The sequence below is a fragment of the Coturnix japonica genome, chromosome 1, assembly GCF_054131305.1.
Source record: "Coturnix japonica strain WE chromosome 1, WE-NBRP24, whole genome shotgun sequence".
NCBI classification, from domain to species: domain Eukaryota; kingdom Metazoa; phylum Chordata; class Aves; order Galliformes; family Phasianidae; genus Coturnix; species Coturnix japonica.
In genome coordinates this window covers 117,985,446-117,995,937 of record NC_140663.1, presented here as the reverse complement: position 1 = coordinate 117,995,937, position 10,492 = coordinate 117,985,446, and positions in this window count along the sequence as shown.

The window sequence follows — 10,492 nt, the reverse complement described above, 5'->3', positions numbered from 1 at the left end:
TTTATAACTCAAGAATTATAAGTACATTTGAATATTTCTCTAAAAGAGCAGCTTTTGTTCAAAAATGAATTTATTTTAGCCTTTGTAATGAATATGGTTAGATTTTTTTTCTTAATCTCAGTTTATGAACCTGCTTAATTACATATTACAGTGATCTGAAAAACTGTAGATCTGGGTTCATGTTGACAGCAACCTAGACAGACTTGAGAAGTGCGTCAATGGAAATCTCATTATATTTCAACAAAGGGAAAAAACATTTCCTACACCTAGAGAGGCACTTGTGTGCCGGAAAGCAGTTGACAGAAAAGGTCCTGAAGTCCTAGTGGTTGGCAAGTTCACCCTTATCTATTAATATGTCCTTCTAACAAGGGAGGTCAACAGCCTCCTGGGGCTGCATTAGGCAGAACATTGCCAGCAAGTTGGAGGAGGTGATCATTTTGTGCTGCTCAGACATGATAAGACACATCTAGAATAATGGTTCCAGTGATGGGCTTCCCAGTATAGGAGAAACATGGATGTACTGTAGATAGTCCAGAAAAGGGTCTCAGAGCTAAGGGGATGGAGCATCTGCGACAGAAGAGGCTGAGAGGTCTGGAACTCCTCAGCCTGCAGAGAAGAAGGCTCAGGGGGACCATATCTGTGTTTGTAAATAAAAAGAGAGAACTGGGCTTTTCTCTTTTGTGCCCAGCAATAAAACAAGAAGCACTGGACAAAAAAATGAAACACAGAAAACTCCAAAACAACAAAAAACCAACAACCCCGCAAACCCCAAAAAACAAACAAACAAAAACCCCAAAACAAAACAAAACAAAAACCCTGTAACACAGAAAAACTTATTTAAAATGATGGTGGTCAAGCACAACAGCAGGTTATCCAGAGAGACTGTAAAGTCCTTGAAGATATTCAACTCCCAATCACATGTGGAGCAAACTGCTCTAGTTGATCCTGCTCTGAGCAGGACCTGGGACTAAATGGCCTTTAAAGATATTTTGTGATTCTGTGGTTCAGTGAAGTTTTAAACAGTAGTATTTGAACACATTGCACATGCACACACGAAAAGAAATGGTATTAAATGGGTATTTTAGCTAAGGAAGGAAGTAAACAAGAGGAAAAAATGGAGACACGGAAGAAAGGATGTCTTTGAAGGTGAATTCAGCATCTGCGAATACAAATATCTTGATTTACAAAATACAACATTGGCTTTAAACTTTATTTGAAAAGCCTTACACGTGTTCTTTTCAGTCTTCCTTCCTTCCAGTCTTCAGTCTATACTTTTATTAACTGACATGACAATTAATGAGAAAACAGGTTTTTAAGGCATGTGCCCCCCATTCTTTCATATCGGAATGCACTGCTTCTTGAAATTGATTATAATTACACCTGAATTGACACTTTTAAAACACAGAAATAAGGTTAAAGAGAAAACAAATGCATTAAAATGTTGCTATGACACCTTTCAGAGAAACAGAGTGTTTTGGAGAATCCTTGGAAAAGAATGTAAATAAATAACTAATTAAAATAAATAACTTTAAAAAGATTTAAAAAAAACAAAACAAAAAAACATTCAAAGCACAATAAAGCTTGTAAAGCATAACAAAGCTCTTTTCATCATTTGGACCACTGGTAGAACTTCTAACCCTTCTCTCATTGCTGAACTTGGAAGAATGAAAAGGAAAGATCCAGTCCTAGGAGAACTCCAGCCAAATAAATAGAAACATTTTAGAGGGCAGAAGCCATTTCTGAACAATCCTTTTTATAGACAGACTGAATTATACTTAGCACAAAGCTCAATTGTGTGGTTTATATAAATGGTGATTCATTGTTCTTGTGATTCGCAGCTCTGTATGTCTGAGTTAAGTACTCTCTAGTGCCTAGTCATTGTGAAACTACTTTACACTACACATAAGTGAATTAAGGGTAAACTTAATTTGCACATGGCATGAAAAAATGTGAATGACATATTTCATCCACTGGCTTATTGTGCGTTCTAGAGAGCATAACTGCAGAAGTGATTACCACAGGCTAGCAGGAAGAAAAAATGGACCAGGAATGAGTCTATTCAACTTGGATAACTAACATGCCCCTAGCATGCAGTCTAGTGATGCAGCCTCTTCCAGTTATTTGTGATGTTCAGAGGCGCTTCTTTCTCCACTGTACCAAGAGAGCTGCAGTTTTTCAGGAGGCTACTTCCTTCTGTGCCAAGGATTTCAGTTTCCATTACATATCTAAGCAATGCACACTGAATCCCACCATCTTTAACGTTGTTTCATTATCACAGTGTGAATTCCATATTCAGTGTCCTAGACTGCCTGAGTTACTAAACAGCATATTCACTTCTATTTTATTTTCTTTATTTTATCTATGATTACTGATCCAAGAAGATAATGACTATGCACTGCGAAATCAAAGCCTGTGCTTACCTACACCACACTCCCCAAGCTGTCTCCTCTACTGTAACTTCCAACAAACTTTCCAGAGTATTTACACAGTGGTCAGACTTGTCATCCTTGTGTACTGAGAAGGACTCAAACTGACAAACCTTTTTACTCTGGGGATATTGGTCTCACACAGTTCACTTAAAACAAACTTTAACCATTTGGAGGTCAAAAACTCAGACTTCAGTAATTTCAGTTACAAGTCATTTGCTATGAAACAGAGATATATGTGTATTGTGCCAGGGCACAGCTGTTTAATTTAAAATTAACTATGTTCAGCCAGGAGGAAGATATTTTCATTGGTACTTTTAGAGTAAGGGAGTGAGAACATAAAATCACTGAGATGTTTCATGTGTCAGGAGAGGAAGAAAACTGCATTATGAATTAAATAATCATCCCAGCTGTCCCTTCTACATCCATTTCATCCTCTCTGGTACAAATCAGTGGTTTGGATAAAATGAAAAGAAATATTCACCAAGTTTTCATTATATTTCAAATAAACTAATTCAGAAATGTAAAAAGTACAAAGAGCCATTGATTTCGATTGCTTCTTTTTAATTCTGCGGATTTTCTTGGGGTTGTATAATTCTGCAGGGATGTGCAATATATTTTTATACTTGTACACCTCCATGCTCTAAGAAGTTCTCTTTAGATAAGAATCAATATATGAATCTATAACTACATCAGACTATTTTGAGGTTTGCCCTTTTCTTGTGAAAACTGTGGGAGAAATTGAAGTTCAAGGGAAATCTGGAAAACTGGAGGGACTTTGGAGACTGGTGGGTGTATTTCTGGCCTGTTTTTCATGCCTGCAATAATTATGCCAGTATCTGGAATAATGCAAAGAGATTTTCTCTGACAAATGATTTGCTGTTGTCCTTGTTCTTCCCCTCTCGCACAAGGTCTTGGGTTCTTTGACACATAATTTTTAATTTCATCCAGTTTAAGGCAAGAGAACCCTATGAAAAGATCTCCAACTTGAAAAATGTCAAGGGAATAATAGGTTCCAAAGATTTTCAGTTGAGTGTATGGAGTTCAATATTTTGGTGATACTATGCAGAATATAGGTGGAAGATGTGGGTAAAGTAGATGTGTATCCACAGTTTTTAAATGCTCTCATAAAATCCCTTTTTTACTGTAAGGTAGTATTGTTTGCTATTTTCAAACTATAAGAAAACTTCACTATTTTCATCTGGTGTTCTATTATGGCCATACAATTGTAACATTTTGTTGATATAAACATTGGAATCTTTTTTTTTTTTTTCCCCTCTAAAATTACTTGTCATTTACTCTTGGCCATTAAGCTGACAAATGGTACCACAACAAGAGAGATGTACCTCTACTGGTTTAAATTCCTGGATTCATAATTAAGCTTCTGTATCCTATTTGCAATATATGTAAATAAATAAATAAATAAATAAAAGAATGGACAACAAGAACTAGGCACCCATCAGCTTTTTGCTTACACAACCCCAAGAGGGATGAGGGAGAAAATAAGAAACAAAAGATGACAACTTAGAGTAAGCTCCTATGTTGCTTCCTGTTCACCAAGTCTTAACTTTCTTGTTGACTAAATGGTATAGTAATATTGTAGGTATTTGTCAAATATCGGAAAATTATGTTTAGTTTTCTTCCATTACAGTTGTAAGGAACATCTCAGAAATCACAACTGCAACACATAAAAAAAATGTAAAGAGGCTGAGAACTGAGTAGACACCCTTAAGGCCATTTCTGTGTTACAATTTAGAAGATCAATTGCAGCTCATGGAGACTTTTGAAACTTGTTTGGGTATCGACAACAGTAAAGTCAAGGAAACAAGAGGCTGCGGGCAGAATACAGGACACACCAGGAGCCAAAATGAGATATATACTCAGTCAGTATTAAATCAGCATCTCTGCAACTGAGAAGTTTTCAGTGTAGTAGTTCCTTTCTACAGCTCTCTTCTTCTACGCTGTACAAAGCAATGACTACACTGAAACTGCCATCGCTGTTCTGCCCAAGAGGCTGTACTGGGGGGTACATACAACAAAGAAATAAAATCTGTTTGAATGAAGAAAAATCAAAGTTTTTATCTGAGATACATAGAAAATCAGAATGTTGGGAGAATAATCTAAGAAAGTTGTTGGGAAAATCCATGAGTATAAAAGATTTAAGAAAAAAACTTTCCAGATGTCACATCCAATGAATTTACCCCAAAGCCCTGAAACAATGCAGAAGAGGAACAGTGGGACACACAAAGTTCTGAATTGAAGAAATGTCATCTCTGAGTTGGTTCTTTTTTTTTTTTTTTTTTTTTTGAGTGTTCTTTTTCCTATGCACTAACATCCTGTCTGGTGAAATGAAATTGAGCAGCAGTTTATTATTTGGAAGTGGGCAATACATATTAGTTTTTGTCTTGTTAACATCTCAGTTAAATGTCTCTTCATACTTCCATGCTAATTATTTCAGGGCCATTTTTATTTCTACTAACCTATCTTGCTGGAAAAGTTGGGTATCTCCTCCAACCAGTTAGCTGGCCTCCATTATGAGCTGATAGACAAGACATCCCCACAGTTGGTAGAAATCTGCAGATACAGCAGAGAGATATGGGGAGATATGGGCAGTCCAGGACTTTACTTAGACTAGAAGCAATAGAGATTAGGCTTGGCAAGATGACTCCTTCGTGTGTCATATCAACATCTGCATTACTCTATTAGCAAGTAATATACCAAATTGTGTCAAAGTAATTACTCTTCCCATATGTTTCTCATAGTATATCACTGATGTAAATCTTTGCCAGACCACGTACAGGATCTTAGGTGCTCCTGAGAGAACATGTCTTTGGATTTCTGAAACGAAACATTGAGCCCCTGCAGTTGTCAGAAATCCTTTGTCCTCTTGACAAAAGATGTAATGAAAATATCTTCAAAATCTATTTAGCTCATCTTCAGATCCCTCTAGAACCAACAGCAATGTATCTAATTATGGCATGCCTCACTTCCAGTTTTGAAAGCACACATTTATGTAGAGACTGAGGGAAATTATTCTATACATGGTAAGTTCCATGGCGCTTTACTTTTCCTAAGGAAATAATTTGCATGAAAGAAAGATCATTTGTAGCTCAAAAAGTATTCAAAAGGTATTGATCAAGCTTTTTAATTTTCCTTCATGTTCTGAAAAAACGTATCTGAATGTTCATCTAAATGGCGACACAGTTTCATTGCACACAAAAGAATCCATCGGTATATGCACAGTGCTAAATGTTCACTGTAGATGGATCATTCGGTGAGAGATATTTAAGATTTCTAAAGCTTAATGGCCAATCAAGACACACCTCAGTAATATTTTTGTGCAGCTTCCATACATCTTGTTGCTGAAAATGTTGTGAAACTCAGGGGAATAAATTAGAGCAGGTATGAGCCTGCAGTCTATGCTGACATGCTTTGCCTTTTCTCTCCTCATCTCCAGGGCCACTGAAGTCAGGGCAGAAGTACCAGCTGCCAGAACCTTTTGTTAGCTACTTCCCACAGATGATGGAAAAACTTCATGCCTCTTTCATCACACCAAGGAAACATGTACATGCGTTGGTTTGGCAAGGTGACTTCTTTGAGCTTCTTGTTCTGTCATTCAGCAGTGAACTAAAGAATGAGGACACAAAAGTTGTTAGACTCCTCTGGAAAAAAATCCCATTCAGAGCAGCAGCTCTCTGAAGAAGAGGTTTTGCAGTTCATGCACTAGGAAAGCGGATGTTGGCCATTTACCTCTCTCCTGAATTTCTCTGTAGTGTTGGTGATGTGCAAGGTCAGTAACAAAAAAATGCTTTGCTTAGATATTGCTCTTCAGGCTTTTCAGATAGAATCACTAATATCTGGTCCAATTAGAAGAAGTATATGCTGTCATCAATATAACCATCATACTGCAAATAACCAACGTTAGATTTAGTTCCCCTCTCTATCCACTGAGAAAAGGGGTCCTCCTATTTATTTCCATGGAAACTATAGCAGATGCAAAGAGCTCAATGACTCTATTTACTAGAGCAAATTCCCAGTTACAAAACACTATTTTTCAACACAGTAATTACCATTAGCTATGCATTTTCACCAGCAATGAACAAGAGCTGCTTGCCGCACTCTTAAAAACTCCACACCAGCCTCTGCTGACAATAGTGACCCACTGCTGAAATGCACTAACCAACGCTTCACTGAGCTCCCAGCTGCTGTTTGGTCTCCATAAGCATTCAGCAAGAATTGATGAATGCCAATGGGTGCCATTTTTTCTGCATGGAGGAATTCAGTGAAATGCCTTTGCCTCATCTGTATGTCAGATGCCATTTTGTTAGACTTCCCCTCTTTCACTCTGCATCTCATGGCAACAAAACATAATGAGATATTAACGTAAAGGTTCAGCCTCTACTGTCATACGATTGACATCCACCTCTGATGTGGGCCAATGCAATAACATTGGAGGCATTATTTTTGGAGCATCTTTATTAGTTTGACAGCCTGAATTTCCCAACAGATGCTTTCTTTAGCTTAGAGGAAGTGGTGTTTTAGATGCCTGACACAGGGATTCAATTACCTCTTTAATATACATATATTTAATAAGTAAAGCTAAGAGGAAAGATCTGTGTGGCTTATATAGCTCCAGTGAATAGCCATTCTTGTCTTCTGCAGTCATTACACAGCTGTGACCCTGAATCTCAACAGTCAAGATAAATTTCATGAGTGCTTAGTGCTAAAGCAAAATCACAGGGAAAACTAATATTTCATCTTCAGGTAACATGTAACACAACAAACATTTACCTGACATTCCTTAACTTGATGTGCAACAACAACAAAAGTTTATTTTTATTGGTAATTTAAAATAAAGAAAAATGAAGACATAATACAAAAGTGCTAAAATTAAGCATCTATCTGAGAGTTCATCTACTTCTTTAATATATCATTAAAATCCACTATTCTCTGGTCTTTACTTTGATCACTTATTATTAACAGCTTCAGACCTTTCTTTAACCCTAGTGACCCTCCGAAGCTTGAGGTATTTATTGCTCTTTGCATTATTCTAGCCAATTCTATTTTACACACATTCATTAAAACAACAAAAAAAGTTTTGCTCAGTAAAATTCATTTCACTTTTCCTGAACAAAAACATGCAACTTGGGAAATGAAGAAGTGGAGCTGGAAGACACCATGCTATTAGAAAACCATGACATATTTGCCACCATTGAAAGCTGATGGGATGATTCCTATCACTGAATCATGGCTGTTGGCAACTACAAGCTGTTCAGAAGGGACAGATGAGGAAGGGCAGGAAGTGTTTCCCTCTGCATCAAGGAAGAGAGGGTGAAGAGCTGTCCACGAATAGCGGCCAAGAGCAAGGAGCTTTGTAGATGCTGTCTACTACAAGCACCCTGATCAAGCAGAACCTGTTGATAAAGTCGTCTTCTTTCAGCCACAGGAAGACTGCTATTACAGGGTCTTGTCCTGCTGGGAGACTTCAACCACCCTGACATCTGTTGGAAAAGTAGCACTGCAAGCTTTATGCAATTCAGGAGGCCAAAATGGTAATGCATTTACTTCTTAATTTCATATTTTAGTTATTTCCTCTTCTCTGTATTCTTTCTTCTTAATGTCTATGTATGATTCCAGTTACATATAACTATGTGTTTAAGTTTGCAGTTGTCTTTTTACATACTTTAATTATTCGGTTTGCCAGAAGAAAACCAGCCACGTGTAGAACATCAGGCACCTGCACTAAAGGCTGGTGGCTTTCAGCCTGGGCATAGCATCAATGGCATCAACAAGGAACATAGGATTGTTTGTATGGAGGTAAATCCTTTAAGTGTCAAGATGAAAGGATGGCCAAATGAGCTACAAAATGTTACTGGTAATATTAAGGACTGAGCGGCTAAATGTTTCCACATGATTATCCTAAAATGTTTCACCAATCAATATTTGCAAGTTGCAGGGCCAAACTGTAATTAGAGGCTAAAGTAAAGGAGCCAGGTGCCATGTGGTAACTGTGATTAGCTCTGTACCTAGCTGTAACCACCAGCAGCATTCCTGAGTCAGCCCTCACACTGCCAGTCCATGTGTGCTCAAAAGGCAGGGGAGTCGGGGAAGAAAACCAGAAGTCCACTGCGCACTTAAAATCACATAAAATATTTGTCCAGCATACTGAAATCTGTATTGTCAATATGTGCTCTTTAACTTCATATTCACTCATAAGAAAAATGGTAAACTGAGTAAAATGAAAACAAATTGACAGCAAGACTTTCTGTTCAGGTGTTACTTTTGGTGGGTTTTTTTCCCCTTCTACTTTTCTTTTTAAATGTATGTCTCTTTATTCTTAGAAGGACTAGAAATGTAAACAATATCAGAAAACGAACATCACAGAGATCTGTGAATCATAGTTATTGAGCACTCATCCAGACACTGCTGCCATAGAGAAAACACTTTGTTTTTTCCAATTCTGAACTTCAAAAGCAGGGAAAAGTACCCAAATTATTTAATTTTTATCTCCTGGAGAGAGCCTTGGATGAGTCTAACAGCAGAAGACCTACAGGCAATTCTGAAGGTGTTAGTAAGAAGAAAGGAGTCATTCTCTTTAAACACTAGTTTCTTCCTCTTTTTTTTCTGTCTCTCCTTTGTACCTTGCCCTGCATGGTAGGGTAGCAATCACAGAATAATGAGCACTAATGAATTTTTGCTGTGAATGCTATGACTTGGTGGAACCATTTAAATATTACTAGCAGCCATTTGAATAATAAATGACAAAGAAAATGAAGGCAATAGACTCTTAGCACTCTGGCATTCAAATGTCTTAAGTCTTATCATTTGCCAAAGTGTAAAAAAGGCAAAAATTAGCAGAGAGTAAAAATGAAGGAAGTCGTCTCAATGTGTAATATATTACACACTTTGAAAACTATTTGTTCTTCACTGGTTTTGCAGTATTTTTTTTATTCCTGATACTGTTATACAGCTAGATAGACTGTTTTGACTGTTTATCTACATAGATTTGTAGGAAGAGCATTCCAAAATTAACTTCTCCAGGGTTATTTTAGTTCTTTTCAGGAACAGCTGTGAAATTTGGGGATGTGGTGCTAAAGATAATACAAGCAGGAAAAGCAGCTTGTCTTGAACAGAGCTATGTGACTTTAAAATTTGCCACAAAAGTACTATTTTGGTGGATTCAAAGTCAATTTAAATTTTTAGTCAGATTTTTCAAACAGTTTAATTATTCCAAAAGTGAAATTTTGAAAGGCACCATCCTGACTTTTTTTTCATAAAATAGTTCCAAAAGCATTTATTTCTGTGCTTGTTTGATAATCTTGTAGGCAAGATGAAAGAAGAAATACCAGATTTTGTTGGCCAAGGAAATAATTTAAATGTCTTTTAAAATGTTAAAATGCTTGTCTGGAAAGTGAAAAATCATATTTTCAAGTTCGCATTCTCATTGCAGTTAAATGTTTAATGAACAACTAAAAAGATCCATTAGAAAGGAAAGAAAAAGCCTTAACATATAATCTCATACAGCCCAACAATTACAATGTTCAATCATCTACCTGTTTTAAAACTATTTCTTGTTTTCATTAAAAGTTTTCTTGGTTAAATATTTTGCAAATCCACGTTGTTTTTTTGTTTGGTAATTATGCTGACAAAATTGTTAGAGGTTGATCTGAATATACATATATATATATATATATATATATATATATATATATTCTCATTAATTGAATAGTAACATAAAGATTGTTGTTACCATATCCATAGCTGTATAATATATTCTTAATAAGGAAACAATTCTTTGTCTTCCCAGAAAGAAACTGGAGTTAGCTATTAAAAGAAATATACTTTTTTTTTTGTCCACCTTTTTTTTTTTTTTTTTTGTCTAAGTATATAGCATCTAAATACCTTACTACTTCAGAACTTGAAATCAGAGGTTTTATGCCAGTTCGTGGACACAGAAAATACTAACCAAGGAGCAGCAACTTTGATAGGCAGTACTAGAATAATTTCTAGTCATTGTGTTCTGCTGTTTTGACTTTTGTTCCTCATAAAATTTCAAACAGACAAAT